Source organism: Rhyacophila brunnea, unplaced genomic scaffold (assembly GCF_057557595.1).
Source record: "Rhyacophila brunnea isolate RB1 unplaced genomic scaffold, BYU_Rbru_1.0 scaffold_8, whole genome shotgun sequence".
In the NCBI taxonomy this organism is placed as follows: Eukaryota; Metazoa; Arthropoda; class Insecta; order Trichoptera; family Rhyacophilidae; genus Rhyacophila; species Rhyacophila brunnea.
Genome location: NW_028233350.1, coordinates 40908212 through 40929328, shown reverse-complemented (window position 1 = coordinate 40929328; position 21117 = coordinate 40908212). Strand labels below are relative to the sequence as shown.

The following is a 21117-nucleotide window of genomic DNA, read 5'->3' as shown; positions in this document are numbered from 1 at the left end:
TAAATTTTAAAAATGTGCAAGTGCATTTTGATGTTAACATCAATCATCTCATATGGAAACACTTTAACCTTGCATCGAAGCACCCAAAAAAGCTTCTTATCTAAGATTCGATGACGGCAGATGACTATGTATGGTACTTAAAAGCTTCCCTAGCTTACAATATAAATAATATTACTTATTGCCCTGCAAGCTTTCTCTCTCCTATTATTATTTATTAACTTATACATCGTTCGTGTTGGTTGTATATTATTCAACACTGGGCTTGTTGGTAAGCAAGCCGCGTATCTTGCCATCAGTCCATTATATTATTTTCGTTGCACATGCATCGAATGCAACGCCGTCAGCCAACAGCGTCAGTCACCATTGGAAGCTCAATCGAGTCTGTTGCATTCTGTTTGTACACAAAACCGAAACCCTCTTTCAACCGTACATAACACAACATTATATTATTACAACAAATTCATTCGAAACGCGACTGAAGCGAGTCTACCGGCGTTACTTATAAACATTTTTTTTTATTATTGAATCACGACTTGAATAAAATGATCTGCGCCGGCCGGTTTTTTTTTAGTTGACGTTCGAAGTTCGGTTGGTGAGGGCACGTGTGGTGTTTTTGTTTTGAACTGAACTAACTCTGTATACTAATAATACACTATTAGATAGTACAGTTATATTTTGTATTGTGATTTCGTGTTGGCATTGCATTTTTATATCTTTCTGAGTTATAAGTGAACTTCCGGATTGTGATGCGTGAGAGTTTTTTTTGATTATTTTACTGTCTGTCTATTTCTGGACTGAGCATAGAAACATTTAAATATTTTAATTCAATTAATAGTGCCGTGGTGAACTTTGACTACCTAGTATTATTTATCTAGATAATATTATAATCAAATTTGGACTTTTAATTATTACATCACAACAATGGATATGTGAGTACCTATTTTTATATCATTTTTAAATATGTGTTTCTGGCAACGAAATAATTAAAAATTGTTATTTGTTGTTAATTATATTGCCTGATTGGTGTAACATTAATTAGTTAATTAATATTCTCTTTACAGCTATTAATATTTATTTTTATAAACGTGTTGCTATTCGACTAATAAAATACAGTGACGTCTCTAGGCAAAGTGCCGCGAAATTGCATGTTAATTGATTCATTATAATATGTACTGTGGTTTTATTTTATCTCGATCGTAGGTACTTAATAAAATTCTTTATTGGAAGCCAGGCGTGAACAGTGGCAATTTTTATAGCTGATTTCGGCAAAATTTATGAATTCAAGAATGATTACCTAACCTAACCTAACAAATAATCCAGTATATCAGTTATTTTCAAAATTTGTTTGCCACTGGCTTCCACTAAACAGACAAAAACCTAAAATTCTTACGCGCATGTCTAATAATGTAAAGAAACCATACTCAATCCACGTCGAAGATGTAAAGAAATACTTCCGCACGAATTCTTCTTTTAAAAGTTGTATCACTTACTAATTACTTGCTTTTTCCTACATGACATACCCCGCATTATTCGAGCATATAGGTACCATGGCGTAACGAACGTTAGGCGTTATTCAAAGTTTTGCTGATAGTGTACAATGAGAAACTTTTAAGACCTTAGTTGATGCGCACTAAAGGTGCGTGATTTCTATTCTGATATAATAATACATTACGTTCAATCTCAGATGAAAATAATTACAAGATGAAAAGAACTTTTTATATACAATGTTTTTTAATTTTCTGTTGAATCATATAAACTTGACTTGACTAGCTTAAACAATCAAAAAAAAAATGTACTTGATAGAAATAATACTGAAATGTCATTTTCACATTTCATAATGATTTCCATAGTAACGCACGTATATATTAATAATTTAGTTGCTAGGACCCCAGACCCCTAGCAACCAATAATAGTGTTTTACTTTTTACGGATTTCTTCCGAAATAACTTTTCATACAAAACAGAATTAACTGAAAATGAATTCAATTCGACTTGATGGCTAAAAGTATTAAAGGAATGCATTGGCGTCATGTTCTGATATATTCTAAAAGTTTCAAATGTCTAGCTAGTCGGGAGGTTAGTTAAAAATCGATTGCACTGGATTAACAACCACCAGACGAACAAGAATACGACCTAATAAAAACGTTGTAAAATACATGTTATTACTACTTTGTATCCTTTCATTGTTTACCGCCTCCTAGAACGCGCCGCCCTTAAACATTGCACGACTTGTCTATCCTATGGTACGTCACTGATTGAATTTAACAACATTATTTTAACTTATTCTATTAATCATTTGTGTTATTGTATAGTATTACATTATCAATATAAACTCATAGAGAACTTTAGAAGAATTTATTGATTTTCATTTTTAAAATCTTACGTTATGTAGGTAATAGCATAATTTTAAGTACGTGTTATAATTTAATTTATTTTCACGCACTTTGAAAGCATTGTGCTTTCACTCTTTGTCTAACATACTCACATACATCAATATATTGTCGGCATATAAATTGAATCGTAAATTTGTATTAGAGTAATGGTGTATTTTCAATGTATTTGCGTTATAGGGAAGGGAGGATGTGAGTGTTCCCCACCCCTATGAGATTATCCATAAATGACGTCATACGATTTTCGGAATTTTTGACACACTTCCGCACAAAATCTTTTACCCACCCCTTGTATGAACACGTCACATGTTTGGTCACCATTCGTTGTTATAAACAAATTCAGCCAACAACCTATGAATTTCATAATATAATGCGTAGCCTTATGAGCTCGAGTTAATTAATATTCGTAAGCATTTTTACAGATTCTCTTTGAAACAATAAAGCTCCAACTCAACATAAGAAGCTTTATTCAATATATTTAGTTATAACATAATTATGTTGTATTATAAATATTAATATTACTCAGGTAGGCGTGAACACAAGGGAGGGGGGGTCAGGTCCGCACCGCCCCCCCAGAAACGGAAAAAAATACAAATTATTTACGTAAATGTAAAAGCCACCCCATGTATTGTAAACAAAGGTCTATATTATGGTCACTGGAAGCTCTCATTCATAGAAGATTCACTCGGTCATGGAAGACATTCATTCATGGATTGGTGAGGCATCTGAGGCATCCGATGTTTGCTTTAATATTCTGATACCTAAAAGACAAAACAGCTCGGATGACACAAACGGACACTAACGGTTCTAATCATTATATTATAACTTATAACTATTGGGCCACGCACGTTCAATAACCACGTGTAGATTACCCTTAGTTATATCTGTGGGACAGATGTTTGTCACTAGACTCAAAGCGCAGAGTATCTAGCTATGTGGAATGTATCCTCAAATACAGGGATCCACGATTGAAGCGACGATAATCTATGCATAGTAGGCAGGGTAAATGTGGCCGCCAAATATCAATAAAACTATATTATGTATATTTTTTTCAAAATCGACCCTTTCCCGCAGATCATTTTTCTGTGTGCGCGAATGTACACAAGCAATATTATGTATGATATTATATTCTATTTACGATATCATTTGATACTTAACCACTGCAGTGCTCTAAAGTTCAATGCATTTTATGAATGCAAGCCAATGTTACTAGTAAATGCGTCTAGTCCTTTTATAAACCGAACAATGCCAAACGTAAGTATGTTTAATATCAATTCACACGAGCGTTTATTTATCTTTTGTACATCACTTGTCATTTACCGACAAAGTGGACCAGAGCATGAAATTGGAAATTTAAAAAAAATCTCCGTAGCTGTTCTTACCTGCTTATTTAGTGGTTTTTTTCGCGACCCGGGTTTCACCTTTCGGCATCTTCAGACAACAGTGGCGAAGGATGGGGGTAGGCTCTTAAGATCCGACATCGTGCACACTAGTCACTTATACGTATTTGTTTTCATTGAACTAAGACTACAGATTGTAGATAGTGTCGGTTAGTTTTTTAAATTCAAATAAACACTGCAGATGACATGTCGCTCGTCGAGTGGACAACCTCTAGACAAACACCGTCATACAGTGGTAAGGGGTACGAAACGTTCACAGAAACGCCCCAAAACCCGCTGGATGGGCGAACTCATAGGCGTAAAACCCACTTAACGGAGCGAGTGGGGCTCTCGCGCAAAATTTCACAAGTAGCGTGTAAATCATCGAAAATACAACGTAATCAAATACGCCAGCGCACACTGGATTTGACGACGCTTTGTGCCCGCCTGCCCCATGAGTCACCGTTGTGTGGCTTTTCAGCCGGACGAATTAACGAAAATACAACGTAGTCCATTCATTGAACACGGTGAGCAAAATCATGCTCTGGAAGCGTCGTCGATAGACGGGCGAGAAGCCATTATTTAATAACAGAGAACTCATTGTTTAGTTATTGCGTAATTACAAGCCCCGAGAAATAATATAATATTTTTAATGCTTTGTTATGAGAGACGCTGATAATAATAATTATTTTGTGCGTCTTAGGCCCCTTATTACATTGGTGAAGGGTAATGCGCGGGTGGGAGGGGGCCTACTCAGTAGTGAGCGCACCGAACGCTTTTTTGGTGGGCTTTATGCCATAAAGTTAGGTGGATGTACGTGGCAGCAAATAATTAAGAACCAAGAAGATTGGAGGGAGCTAGGGGAAACCTTCATCCAGTAGTGGATCGGATGATGATGATAAATATAAAAATATAATCATTTTTTGTTCGTTTGAGATATTGCTAAGATACAATACATAATTAAATGTAAACAACGCTGAAAGTCATTAAGTACGTGGTAAGAATTTTTTTAATTATTTAAATCTAGCTCCGTGATGACTTCATTCACGAATCGCTTTTTTAATTGGCTAGACACCTACCTACTTATAAGTAATTATTTTTAATATATACTCGTAGGTTCTGACAGCTACAGTTTTATTTACAATGCATGCTTTTTTCATTATATTCTGTGTGCCTGTTTATATCATATTAAATCATTGTCTGAATTTTAATTTGTACTAATCATTGGTCAATTGTTTGAAAATAATATTTATCATTTCTTTAATTACATATCTGTAATTTTTGTAATAATAAACAGGGCTGGCTTATTGGTAGGGCCACACGGGTAACCGTCCCGGGCACCCAGATTTAAAAAGCGCTAAAGTGTACAATAATTGATAATTAAATTATGAATTCGAAATTCAAATATTATAATATACATAAAGACTATGGCAAAAATGTAATTTCTTGATATGTTATAAATATACTTATAATATTTAGAGTAGAATAAATTTTTATTTCGTTGAAAATATGGATTACCCAAAATATATTTTTACATATTTACTTAGTTGAAAGAACCTATTAAACTATTTTACATTATTATTAGTACTTAATCAGGATAATACTAGTATAATTAATATCCAAACATAAACTCAGCCAACGGTACTTTTGTAATTAAATTGTAAGGTTTTTAAAGATTTATTTTTCAATTAAAACATTTGTATGTTTTTTTTCAGTATTGTAATTAATATCATGTTTTGTAATTCCATCACTAGATATTCATTCTAACCAGGGCCCTACATAGGTGCTAAATGTGCATTACACGAAGGCCGGCAAAAATCGTTTTGTTTTCATTAATGTCAAGTACTTACATATTATAATGCTTAAAAGTAAGAGACCATCTTTCTTGCAAAAATGTCGTCTCAGCGTAGCGAAAATCGACAAAAACTACTATACGACTATTATAGAATGGAATGCTCTTAAATTAAAACATCTGTAGTCATTTTCTTGAAAATAATATATTTTTTAGTCATTTAAAATGTAAGATTTGAAGGAGGTAAATAATTAACTAAACTAATTTCCATAGCTTCCCTTCCGTACTTATATTAGTTAAAAATATACAATACGAACGAAGGGATATATACAGACATACCCTTTAAAAAAAACTTGAATTATTTTTTTTATTCTTGAAAATTTGCATTCCTTTTTTGGAAGAGGTTTATTGGATTTCACACTGGGCGGCTGAATCCATTTGGACGGCCCTGCTTTTAGTTACATAATATATTACACCCCCCTCTTCAATCTTAGAAGATATATCCCGAGTATACTTCAAGACCTATGTTCAAGGCATTGTATATTTTGGTAAGAACTTGGTCCTACAATGTTTATTATTCAAGCGAGCGGATGTTTTCGATCCAAATGTAAAAGATAGATTACGGACAGGGAGGGGTCTTCGACATTGTCGTTAACTTTTATGTTTATTGATAAAAATGCATACCTTAACCCTTTCAAAGACGACCAAGCTTTCAATCTCCATAATATTACAATCTTATTCATGATTCGATATTTATTTTATTATTTTCAACCCTTTTTATGTATTTTGATTTCTTATATTTTATAGAAAGATTTATTTACATAATCTTAATATTATATTCAAGAAACTTACTTAGGTACTTAAATATATATTTAACCCCAATGTATAATAATGTAATAATATTTATATATACTTGGTATTATTGAATAATATACTAAATCGAAACCTTGCTTACGAGAGTGGCATTATCCTACTAATAAGACACCTTCGAAAACTTTAAAGTCTTCGAACTGATCACAGCGACTCGTGCTTTAGAATAAAAGATCCTCGTATTCCGTGATTGCGTTTGAATAAATGTGTACTATTTTTTATTCAACAAATAATCAATTCAGAAGATTTGAAAGTGTAACATTATTCTTTATTGAACATACAGAATTTGAAAATACGTCAGAGAAATATAATATTCGACGCCCAGTGGGATACGAGCCCGCGCCCACTGGCTTCGTGCAAATTACGTCGAACTAAGCTACTTCCGTCTTATCTAATTGCAACGAAATTAAACTAGTAGTTTTTATACCTCTGAAGCGCATCACAAATTGCGTTAATTTTGGTAATCGACTTTCGAAGTCGAAACGAAAGTATCAATTACCACCTTAATTAGGTACTAACCGGTGTCAGGATCCCTCCAGAAATTTAGTTATAATAAAATAACGTACTTGCGCTTTCTAATAATTTAATAAACTATATTTCTGTATTCAACGAATAATTCGCAAGATTTAAGAATTCATCATTTTTCTCTACCAACTAAACCAGCAGTTTTTTTACACCATTCTGAAACGCTTCATAAATTAATAACGTTAATTTTGGCAGTCGGATTTTGTATTTTAAATCAAAGTATCAATCACCTTTATTACTAACCTATTATTACTAACATATTATTACAACACATTTTAGTTATAGCGTACTTGCACTTGCTAATAACGTAATGAACTATTTTTTATTCAATGAATAATTATTGTTAAAAATTGAGAATGTAACATACATAATTTGAAATTAAGACTTTTTTAAACATATTATATATCTCTCTAGGATATTTTCAAATTATCTAATGTGTATCTGTATAAGATTTTATATATTATTTAATATAGATACGGTTTAGATATCACAAAAAAACTAGAAAGAAAATAGACTGGATGTACTGCAGATATGTACATATTATATTATAACTTATAAATCGTTTGGCATTGATCACTGCCTTAGTGTATCAAGTTATATATTCTTTTCATTTTTTATAATCGTTCATCTCTGTCTAACAAGAAGTCATCGGCACTGAGGATCGATTCAATAATAACACTATTTGATAATTCTATAAAAAAACTTGGCCCAGTGTTCATCTATTTCTACAATAATATCTGCTCACACTACTTATTCCTAATAGATTAGTCATATATAGATTTAAATCATTACGATATACTTTTCTATATAATTATTAATAAGTTTGCAGAGATTTAATCTGGGATGAGAGATGAACAGAGAATGGGCACTTATAATGTCCATGCATTCAATTAAATGATTCACCGACATTTTTGTTGAATATTATGTAGCAAAATTATCGCTAATTCCAGAAATAGTGAAATGACTAACCTAAATTTAATATGGATTTTTGTGATAATACAATATATATCAGGGTTGACGAACCTTTTCACGTACGCTTGCCAAAATTTCCCAAATAATATTTTTCGACTGTCTGACGTGCCAAGCAGTTTTTCATGGCGAAAAAAAAAGGTTTTAAAGTTTTATTGATTTTTAAGAATTCTATTAAAAATGTTTAAAAATTACAAATGAATTCTTGATATTCTATCTTTAACCGTATTTCTAGCCGAAGGCATATCTTTTATTCTTTTATTTTTTTCCTTGTTTTCAAATTAGGCAAAGAGATCGTGGAAGCATTTAAATCACTCTTCTGTCATATTATTATATTCTCCATCACTGAACGGTTTTCCATTTTTAGAGATTATGTTTAAGGCAAAATAACAAGATTTGAATGAATGACTGCCGATAATTAATTTCATATGGTCTGTTGATTGAATATTTTTATTTTTAATTCCCCGATCCGGAGGACCGACCTATGCAATTGTATGTTTATATTAAACGTACCTAATGATTATTCTTGACAAGGATTTACCCGCAATTTTATACAATGCGATTTGTCATATTTATGCACGAATTTTCTCGTTTCCGTTTGCGCATCGATTGGTACACATACTATGAAAAACCGAAGAAAATACGCATGGCTATGTCGTCATTATTTTTAAATATTATAAATATATATATATTTGTAAAACTTAAAAAAAAACACTTTTTAAATACTATTTATAAAATAGTAATTTCTTTTGTCTTAAAAATGAAACATTCGCGTGCCACTAGTGGCATGCGTGCCATAGGTTCGCCATCTCTGATCTATATGATATTTTTTCCAAAAATACAAGACATTATCTATAAAACCTTCTGAATCTAACATTGGCCTTGTGACATCCGGTTTAATATTAATAACCCATCCTAAGAAGCAAAATATAATCAACCTTAAAGTGTTTTGTAAATTTTTTGTCACATTGGATAATCCAATTTTGAAATAAATTATTTCTACTGTCATTGGTTTCTAATTAATATATACTTACGAATACATACAATCTAATATTGGCCTTATGACTTCCAGTCCAAGAAGAAACAAAATGTATTATTCATGGTTTTGAAATAAACTTATTTTTGTTAATTCTACTTGAATACTACCGTATAATGGTTTTAAAAACATTAAAATAAAGTTCTACCCAGTATTGCCAACTTAGCGTATTTCTTGCCAGATCTAGTATTTTTGAATAAGCATCTAGCTTGGAAAAATTCTATCTGGCGTATGGCGTTAAATATAGCATTTTTCGACACCGCAAACAGCTTAAAACTTCTCATAATAAAAGTAGAATATTACACCAGATTTGCTTGAAAATCAACATGCCGGCCTTACATCTTTATATCTTACTAGGAAAAAATACTAGATGGCAGTACCACCTGTCGATGCGTATGTAGAGTATGTGTGTGCGTCTGTATGTGTCTTGTGCTGCATTGTAGCAGATAAATCAAAACAAATATAAATATATACATGTTGTAATTATTAATACACTAAAATCTTAATATTAAGTACAAAATGACAAACTTTCTTATCTGCATTAATTTTAAATTGTATGACGTACCTATTCTATTAGTTGTAAAATTCTAAATTCTTTTTCGATCTTTGTTTTTGTAAAAATGATGTGACATATTTTTTGGGATGATAGTTTATACTGCTTATAGACACTTCAATTTAAAAAAAAATTAGCATTTTATTCTGCCATCTGTCTTATTTTTTACCCTATCTGGCATATTTTTGTGAATGACAGTTGGCAACACTGGTTCTACCACGTAAAGGCAGTTCAATTAATTAATTATGCATTAATTAAAGTAACTACATATTATTAAATTTTTCATGTTATATTCATATCGCTATGCTAAGTCGAAAGGGCTTCAGAGACATTTTGTTGAATATGAGGTATTTTTATTGATTCATTTTATTATTTATAATGTTTACTTTCGCATCCCAAAAATGCGTTGACAATAGGTATTGCATGCCGAATTTAAAATACTTTTCTTTAGGATAGTTTATGAAAAATATATGATAAAACCAGCCTAGACTGCTATTTATTGCGATTTGTAGTAACACCCACATGTCGAAATGTGCCACGAGTCTTCGATAGTGAAAGCATAATATAAATGTTTTGTTTTCCGTGGAAAATTAATATTTGAGCTATCCCACATTTATATTAAAAGACATGTAGTAGTAAAGATTAACCTGAAATTAAATATTTTGTAAAAGTAATAAAATTACTTCTAACACGTTTTTTTGTATTTTTAATTTTTTTGGAAAGTTGCCAAAATTAAATATTATGTGACATTTGGTAGGTACTTAAGTGTATTGCTTCATCACGAAATACTTATTCATATGTATAAATTTATCCTCACATGAAGATCTTTGCTCTATCATCTGCCACCCAAAACAGTTCGGTGGAGCTGAACTGAGGTTTTTAAAATGACGTCGTACTTTGCTACGTTTACCGTTGATCTTTCCTTGGATAACCAGTTGAGAAATGATATAAGTACATACCTTTGTCCTCTCATAATATGGTATATAAAACCAGCGAAGAATAAAATTGATGCTTTCGAAATTTAGCTATATAGACGTATTCTCAAATATCCTTGAACTGACCGTTTCACAAATGTTGACGTCAATATATGGCATGGCCCCCACAAGGGGTGGGGGTGGCAGTACTCTAGCCTCGGGGCCCGGACTTAAAGGCGGCCCAGCGTGGCGATTCGACCAGTTAAGTGAAATAAACACACACCACACATTTGCTGTAATACTTTTAAAAAGTCAACAATGAGTCAGCGACAAAACAGAAGGCGTTGCCCGTTCCGAGCTAACAAGGAAGTGTAGGTACGTATAAATTTGAGAACTTGAGGAGCAGCACGAAACAAATAAATTATAATATTGTATGTACGCAGCCCCCGAAAACTGGCTGCATAGAATGCAATTCTGCCACCTCTGTTAACGTCAGCGGACAGCAGAGCCAGTCCAAAAAGATTTTTTTTCACTCTTTCTTTACTTTCTTCTTTAAGCACTACGGTGCATGTTTGTAGCATCAGTCCCGTGCGGCTCCGTTTCGGGATGAAATGCGCACTTAAAATCACTTCTTTCAGACACGTTTATAGCGTCATGGAAGGCGGCCGTGGATATCCACGGCTGTACATACATGACGGGTGGTGGTGGAAAAACAAAGTCGACAGTGAATCAGATCTCAAGGACAAACACCATCAAAGTACAAATACAAAGTTTGTTTGCATTTTTAGTATATGACTATATCTATATGTGTGTGAATCCTATTAGTGACAGATGGCTCTGTTGCTTAGTAAATAAATATATCTATGTTCACGGTTGGTTTTTTTCTTATGAAATATCTTTTTATTTTTATTTTTCGGTTATTTATTATATTTTTCTTAAGAATGTAGGCTAAACGCCTAATATAGTGTCTTCCCCACTGCTAAATAAAGATGGGAGTTATAATTGTACAGCTTTTTATTATTCACCATTAAAAAGTTCCGACATCATCTTATCACAATAATAGAAGCTATAAATGTCGCTTTAGCTTTGATTTCGTTTAAAAAAAAACATAATAGCTAACTAATAAGTAATCCGTAGATCATTGTGATAAAGCATTTTACTTGCCACTTAAAACAGTAGAAAAAACCAACCACTTACCGAGAAACACGTCACGTCTCTTAGGCACTTAATCAATAATACAATTTGAATATATACACACTCACACACCTGTTTGTTAATATTACCTGATATTTCTAACTGGGTATTAATTATTTTAGAAAAAAATGCATAGCCGTAGTAAGTTCCTTAAGGTCACTGTTAATTTATTCGATGTTTATCTGCCAAAACAAATATAGATAGATCGCGTAACAACATGTAGATATTTGGTTAAATACTAATCCGTGGCAAAGACTGCTTACTAATAGATTATTTAGCCGACTTACCATTTACCCAATAGTGGCTTAACATAAAACAGATCGTGTCCGGAAACTTGTACGTATGCTATTCGCCGTATCACACTTCACCGTGAAATTTTGTATCTGGAATAATATATGGCCGTATATTAAAAACCGTTCAACCTCTTTGGGTCGTATAGTATTGACATAAAATCCATGTCTAAATAAAACACGGTTCTTGTCGGTTCACACTTTACAGGAAGCTAGTAGCAAACAAATTTTGAAAATAGCCGATATACTTACTGGATTATTTGTTGAGTTAGGTTTACATTCTTGAATTCATGAACTTTGCCAAAATCAGCTATGAAAATTGAATTAATGTTCATGTTGAATCTAATAAAATTGGAGACCGTATAGTATACGGTCATCTCTTTCAGATAAGAAAGCTCACGGCGAACTGTTCTACGTACAATTATTTACATGTAACCAAAGCAGATGCGCGATCGTTTTGTCAAAGAAATTTTGGATTTATAATTAGTCATCATCATGAATCGGCGTCGATCTACTGCTGGATGAATGCCTCCCCTAGCTCCTTCCACTTGTGTCGGTCTATAGTTCTTTGCTGCCACGTACATCCCGTGCATAAGTCATTCATCACCGTGGCCCTCTAGCCTGGGGCCACGGCGTGGGAGCTTGGCCACCTAAATGAATTAAACACGTCATAAATTTCCTCTAATAATAGAAACTTATTGATATTGTGATATCATTATGATATTATGATTATTGGAATTCAATTAAACCCTGCGTAAACCAAGTTATAATAGATAATAGTTAAAAAAACTATAAAATATCTAAATCTATGCCATTAAATCATACATAATTTTAGATGTTTTGTAGATAAAAGAATATTTTTTATCGATTATGTTTTGGTTTAGGCAGGGATTAATGAATTTAAAAAAACTAACCAACACAATCTATAATATGTATTTTTAATTTAACGAAAACAAATAAGTATGCCTGAAAAAGTTTGCACAATTTTTGTGGGATCGCCCATAGGTTTATGCAGATTAACTGATTTTTTAAAACTAATCAGCATCATTTGCAACTTGTATTCTTAGTTCAATGAAAACAAATAAGTATGGCTAACAAAGTTTACTGTACACTATTTATGTCGGATCTAAATAGCCCGCTTTCACCCCTCACCACTGCTATTTATAGTTGTAATTTATTTTGTAATGACTATTCCTTTGTTACAATATAATCATATTACTAATTATTAATTCAAAATACTACCTAATATATTAGACAATGTATTATACCCTTGAGGTTATGCGTTGGTAAGGTAATCCTTTATTCTGTTGCGCGCGAAGTGTAATAGACCCACTCGAAAATTAATAGTTAGACAATGCAAATGCAGTCTCATAGAATATTCATAAACTAAGTAAGTACTGTTTCGCAACAGAACTGCAAGCTTTCATTTAATAACCTGAGCTAGTTTCGAAGCCTGCCGCACGTAGATTGCCACATCCGGCGCTAGCAGGCAGCCGCAAACAAAGCAGCGAAGGCGGGAAACTTTCCGAACCAGACGCAGGAAAGGGAGAAAAATGGCGGCAAACGTCAGTTGAATGCGGGGCTGCAGGGGGGTTACTACGCCCAGGGCGGGAAGTTCGATCGAGTCTGGCTCGTAGGGGGTTGCCCGACGACTCTTTGTCTGTGAAAAACGGGATGGATTTCATATCTTTATAATATAAGTAGATACCGACTTGCGTCGAACTGTTGACAAGTATGCTTCAGAATAAAGACATTTAATTATTTCACAAGTAGCATTTTATAAGTCACGTCTACATTTTAATTGATTGAAAAGTTATAAGAATTTGACGATTTAGCATTTAAAACGAATTAATGACAGTGTTGTTTCATACTTTTATAAGATTTATTAAATTTTATTTGAGCCCTTACAGAATTAGAAATACTCAAATATTATGTTTGAAACTAGCTTACCCGAAAATAACCGGCATGTACTTGGTTCACTATGCTTGTGAACCAATCATTTATTTATACCTATTCATTTCACTTTTAATTTCACTTTTCAGATTCACTTTGCAAGGGTGTTAGTGTAATTTGAAAGTAACGATACCAACGCATAAGTGAGCCGCCTGCACTACCAGAAGAATCGGTCACCATTCAACCTACTTATACGTAATGGCGTAATGAATATAATATGTATAAAATTTATATTATAACGAGCAATGTAGTGCGGTGTCTTTTGAGATCGGACACGATCTTCTAATTAATTTATTAAAATCATTGGGGGTTATTTGTAACATTTTTGTCACGCTCATTCCAATTTTTAAATACATTATTTTTACTGGATACTCGATAACATGTTTTCCAAAAAAAAAAAATGTGTTTAAACAGTTTTTCTGGCAGTTTTGTCTGACAGTTTGATCCGACAGTTTTGTCTGACAGCAAACCGATACATACTTCTTCAGCATCTTCAATAATAATTATTTTAAGTTACAGGATGTGATTGTAGGAAAAATATTTATACTTGGAATATTGTTGATACACAGTTGAAATTTAGGATTATATTTCATATTTAATTATGGAGGCAGTTAATCAGGCCTCCGCGTTTCTAAATCCGCCACTGTCTGAAGTAACCAATAAAATAATAATGTTCTACAGCCAATTACGCAAAATTTTTTTAGCTATTCATTAATTATTATTGCCCAAATAATAAGTATAAAGTACGAGTACCATACCTACAGTAGTTTCGAAATACTTACTAGAACAGAGTTTTCAAAATGGCCAGCATAAAAAAGAACGGTAAAAAGTAATAATATTATAAGTCGCTTTTACTGGACAATAGTTGTGTGCATTAAAATTTTGTCAGCACACTTAATGTTGTGCGGAAAACTGCAAGTTTTAAATGTAATTTAATTCACACAATAATATAAAGAATAGTATACAGTTTGCTGCTGAAAGGCAATCCCATGCATTTAAGGCTTCATAACTTTTGAAGTTAATACAAACACCAATTTCTTTGTTTTCATAAAAATTTGAGGCCAGATTAATAACAAACTTTACTACGCAATCCAAAGCTATAAGAAGGAAATTCATTTTCACATCCTTGGCTGGCATATTGCGGAAAAACTTTTCTCTTTAGTGCTCGGCCAGGTTTTCGTTAAGGGGGGACATGCTCGTCGAAGGTCAAAATTGAGTTTTTATTGTATATTCAAACCATGATCCTGGACACTCCTTAAACGTTGTAGATGATCTATTTATATACTTTTGAAGCCTTATTATCCTTTATAGTTATTTTAAACATTTGATGACTGCATGAAGTATTTTTGTTACATAAAATAGTATTCTTTTAAACCTCTCGCTCTAATGTTTTAGAATATAGTCATATTTCGGTACATAACTGTGCAGTGGTGTTAAGATTTTTTACATTTATTAATTTTTAAACGCATTTATAAAACCATTAGCATAATTTATTACGAGATAATTTTTGTAAAATATTCACGATAAAAAGTTATATTGATAATCTCTGTGATCCGAAATTTGACAAGAATTAGGCATTTTATTATTCAAAAAATCGGCAATATTAACACATTTCAAGATGATTCTAAAGATATTTATTATAAGCTATGTCTTTGACCATTCAAGTGTGATAAACATCTTATGAATATTGATTGCTTTATAATAATTATTGACCTAAGAATAAGGTAGTGTTTTTTTGAAATACGCCATTTCTTTTGTCATTCCCCAGTGGTTAAGCTACAACATACGGCCGTAGCCATAAATAAACAAACTATAATTGAAGTAAAGAGTAAAATGATATTGACGCGCGTGTTTGAACATGTACCGTTTAAAAAAAAATAAAAAAAAATTCGGTTAGGTACATGTTCAAACACGCGCGTTAACATAATTTTACTCCCTACTTTAATTATAGTTTGTCATTTTATGGCTACGGCCGTATGTTGTAGCTTAACTACTAGGGAATGACAAAAGAAATGGCGTATTTAAAAAAAACACTACCTTATTCTTAGGTCAATAATTATTATAAAGCAATCATTATTCATAGGATTTTTATCACACTTGAATAATCAAAGACATAGCTTATAATAAATATCTTTAGAATCATCTTCAAATGTGTTAATCTTGCCGATTTTTTGAATAATAAAATGCCTAATTCTTGTCAAATTTGGGATCACAGAGATTATCAAAATATTTTTTTATCGTGAATATTTTACAAAAATTATCTCGTAATAAATTATACTAATGGTTTTATAAATGCGTTTAAAAATTAATAAATGTAAAAAATCTTAACACCACTGCACAGTTCTGTACCGAAATATGACTATATTCTAAAACATTAGAGCGAGAGGTTTAAAAGAATACTATTTTATGTAACAAAAATACTTCATGCAGTCATCAAATGTTTAAAATAACTATAAAGGATAATAAGGCTTCAAAATTATATAAATAGATTATCTACAACGTTTAAGGAGTGTCCAGGATCATGGTTTGAAAATACAATAAAAACTCAATTTTGACCTTCGACGAGCATGTCCCCCCTTAACGAGAAACAATAAGCCTGAGTCCAGATGTTTTCAATTTTCCGGTGTCAATATTATGGCCGCATAAATTTGATCCGCCATGCCCGTAAAGTTGTCATTATTTTTATGTTGATCATATTTTTATTACTAGCTTGCGTTGGCTGCCATGTTTTATGACAAACACCGAAGCATTTAATAAAATTTCCACGGAAATATGCAGAACCTACGCAGCAGTAAAAATATGTTAATATGTATTTTGCAATGGCATAACTATAACATATACATACCAGTGGCGAAGGGTTACTTTTGGAAAGAGGTAGGCTATGGAGAAAGCACACTTGTCAGATACACTTACAGGAAATGAGAAGAAAATTCGATATTACTTCTGATGAATAGGTACACACTAATCGTCGATGTTTTATAAAAAGGGCGAATTAACCAAAATGATATTTTAAAAGAGTAGGATTTTTAACGTTTAACATTTATTGATTAATTACATGTAGATGATTATAAATGTCTAACAAGTTTATAATAAAGCTTCGTACTGTCCTTATAATAGGCATTATAACATACTCTGTATTCTAAATGTCATGTTGTGAACGTCCTGAATTAATAATTTGTTATGTGCGCAACGTGTCTTTTTAAAAATAAATGTTTTCAAAGGCCTAATATATCACATTCGCTTTTTATTCGTAATACTAAGTGGATATTCGCCCTTATGATTATCGTTTTTAAGTACTTTCCTGTGGAGATACAAATTCGCCGTTTTTACACAACAAAGCTGGCGAGGTAGGTACATATTGTTTTTCATTAAAATCTCGATTTTCCTGATATGGTTGATTCGCCTTTTTTACAAAACACCGACGTAATGACAATGACACACTAAATCGATGAAATTTCAAAAGCTCATTGACTTTTATAGAATTAAGTAATGAGTTTGAATTATGTATGTATTTTCCTAAACATTTATAAACGTAACATACGCTCAAATATATTGTCATCTTTGAAAAAATCCGTTGTTTAACGCGTAAAACTAGACATTTTGAAATAGGTACTTAAATATTTAAAACATAGACTTAGGTACAATATCAGATCTCAACTGAAATATGAGTGGTTCACAATAATTATGGATCAAGTCCATCAAAATGGATCCTGAGATATTTGGACCTAAAGTTGAAACTCCTTTTGTAAAATTCAGGTATGTTTTCACTGTATATAGCTACTTACCATATTTTGATAGTACATGGATCAATTTAAATAAATAGTCAAAACATAAAATATATTCAGGCTTTATTAATACCTATTAGCAAATACCTCTTTATACTGCTGAAGGAACTGTCAAAATGGACATGATTCACATTCTATTTGATGTCTTATCAATACTGGCATTGCCATTTATGCGGAAAATTGTAGAGCTACGATAGTGATATTAACACACAATATAGAAATCTGTTTTATTTAGCCACTGAAACAAAAAAATCGAATTTTATGAAAATTGGACTTGATCCATAATTATTGTGAACCACTCATATCTGAAATATTCACGGATAAGAACTATGGCATTTAAAAGTAAATCGGATCAAATGCCACTATGATAATTATACCTACATATTATAAAATAGTATCGGATTTTCCAGCTAATGGTTTTTGGGGTCCGCCAAATCCGTTCTTTTATTTCTATGCATATATCTCGAGCATTGCATACGAATAGTGTTGTTAGTTATAATAGGGTGAGGGTGGGCTAAACATAAAGGGGGCAATGCATAGGTGAGCTTACACACCCGAATTAGATGCTGCGTGACGTCATCGTTTGAGAGCTTACATGGGATTTGAGGACAAAGGCACATTTGCAAAATGAATAGGATGCGTCTATCACTGTCAGAATAATTGGACATTTCGCAGTTGACATTTCGCATTCGTGCTCACAGCTCTAATTATGAATTTGTATTATTTTGAATTATGACAGTTTTGTTTACGTCTTATATACAATGTCATCAGTAGTTCAATTTGCACGTAAGATATAAAAATATAGTACAGTCGGTCACGGTTTAGGAACACACTACAGTTGATTTATCATTTAGCATTCTCGACATTTAAATAAAACAAAAATAATTATATTTTTTTAAATCTTCGTCAAACTAACAAAAAAACTAACGAACCAGTCGAAAACTAACATTAAACATAATAACATCACAAGAAATATAAACAAGAATAGACTCAGGACTACATATTATGGTTCGTTGCCATGTCTTCCCAATCCTTTTCTACGGTATGGAAGGAACACTAAACCACAAAATATCACGAATACTGACGATGCCTTCATGATATGCCTGTATAGACATATTAAAATGCCTTGGGCTGTCAGTGACAAATGTCGGCCAGATTATGAAAGCGCAAAAGTTCAGCATTTCCTAACTCATTAACTAAGGAGAGATCAATGCTAAACGCTAGACTACGGCAAGTATAACGTGAAGCGGAGCCGTTTTGAGAACTACAATCCTCCCTAGCCCTTTCCTCTTCGTTCCCCTTGCCCTGCAATCATTTGACGTTCGTTTAGTGCGAGCTGCAAGTTCGTGTAAAGTGTTTACTTGTTAATAATGCAAAAAGTGTTGAAAAGTGGTAGTAGTATCTCACTGGGGCTTTAAATAAAGTCGATGATAGAGTCGATGCAATGGCAGGTAGATATTCTTTGACATTTCAGTGTTACCATATAACTAAAGATTACAGATTGGAAAAATATTGTCTGGTATTGTATTCGATATTCACATTCTGAACCAAAGTATGGGAGGGAAGTCTACTAATACTGGCAATCCTTTCATAATATATCGCAGCGCCATGACACTTCAAGTTATAATTTTCGCAGTTTACATAGGCAGATAATGTCACATTTCGTGGCTTTAGAAACTCCGTTATCGTTACTAATGCAGCTTCACTGAGGTGTTCGGGATAGCAGTCGATAAAGCAAAAATCAACCTGATGGTGTCCGATCTCCGACAGAAGACGACCTCCTCACATCTTTCTTATTAAAATTCCAATCCCTTACTGTCCTTACAGTAACTTTGAAATTTCATTAGCAGTCCCTTTCTTATATTGTTCTTTTTCTACCACTATCTCATAACATTACCAATGATATAAGTATTAAAAATTTTGTTAATATTCTACAAAGGTCGATAAAGCCATGATGAATAGACAGTTATGAAAAAATACCACAATAACGTGTTCCAGTCTTCTCGGCGATTATGACTCTCGTATTAGGTTAAATTGCATGGTCAACTAATTCTTAGTATTTCTGTATATAAATTATAAACACTCCATCTGCTTATTTACTACATCTATGATTGAGACAAAGAAATATTTTTTTGATGCCGGATCTATATTTGATTACACCATCCAACTCTTTCTCGAACTTTTTACAACTCACTGGATGTATTTCAAGTATTTGATAATAGTCATTTTTCACCCTCGACCGCGAATATTTTACCCCTTTCCCCTATTTTCACCCTGAAATCTGACTAACAACTCTGACTCGCCAAAAACTCCAAGCACATAAATACAAAATATACGTACTTAGCCAGTCATTAAAAAAGCATGTTTTAATTTTTTAGTGGAACATTCCCCATTACACAATGCAGCCCGGTCTCCCCTAGCACAATGAATTTTTAAGATTTCTTTTTTGTTTTAGCATCGGTTATTGCGATGCTTGTTGGTTGGTTGCCCACCTCCACCCTCTTGTTGAGATATTTTGTAGACTTGAAGGTTGGAGTAGAACGGGGCTAATGACCCCATATCATTTCACTGCAGATGAAACGATGCACCCTTCATATTTTAATTATGGAGGATTTTTCAGAGGGTGGCATTCGTATTAAGAAAATTATAATTGCACGTCGGACTAGTACCTTAACTTCGAGGGGATGTTGAGTTCAAATGCCAACTGGCACCGCCAATTTAACAGTATGACGATTCTTCAATTATTTGGTTAGTGAAGGTATCCTATTTTTTACTTTTTTTTCCTTTACGTTAAACCCAAGTTTTTTTACGTTTTTTTTTACGTAAATTTTTTTACATACAATTTATGTAGCTTTCCATTACGTATATTTGAGTGGTTTTAATTCATAAAAAATATGGCCCCAACGACGCATAAAAAAATTTGAGTCCACCTTCTTTCCATATATTCTCCAATACTAAAAGCCGCTTTCTAAACTTGTCTGCCCATTAACGCCGTCTTGTATTTGCGTTCTATCCCTCTATCCCCCGCGTAGTGATACCGCACCGATTGTCTTCTAAGACAGAAAGATCGACAGGCGTACGGAGGGTCGAACGCTGCGTTAATTGCATGTTGCTAATCCTAATGGCTCATCTATTGACATATTCAATACCTCCGACCCTACACTCAAGCAGTACCTATAGTAAATAAACTTTTTGTGTTGAGTTGAATTTTTGTCGTTTGTTATTTTTTTATAATTGAAATTGTTTATTTATTTTAGTATATTCTTTTTTGTTGTTTTTATTAGGATTCTGTTCTATTTTATAATTAAATTCGTTTTAAATTATAAGGTCCATGCGTAGTTTTTAAACAAAAAAAGCAAAACTAATAAATTATGAGAATTTAAAAAATCATAAAAAATAGAAAATTGTGTAGGTACATAAAAAAGAATTAAAATATGCATCTGTCTTTAGCAACCTAGTTGAAATATT

The 21117-nt window shown here is 32.6% G+C and overlaps 1 protein-coding gene across 8 annotated transcripts in view; it reads left to right on the top strand.

The window, feature by feature from the left end:
- Window positions 1–355: 355 nt before the first annotated feature.
- OtopLa (proton channel otopetrin-like a) overlaps window positions 356–21117 on the top strand; it is a 195868-nt gene continuing 175106 nt past the window's right edge. For all 8 annotated transcript variants that reach the window (XM_085959287.1, XM_085959286.1, XM_085959276.1 and 5 more), the window contains exon 1: window positions 356–929. The gene's annotated coding sequence lies outside the window, so the exon portion shown is untranslated. The remainder of the gene's footprint in view (window positions 930–21117) is intronic.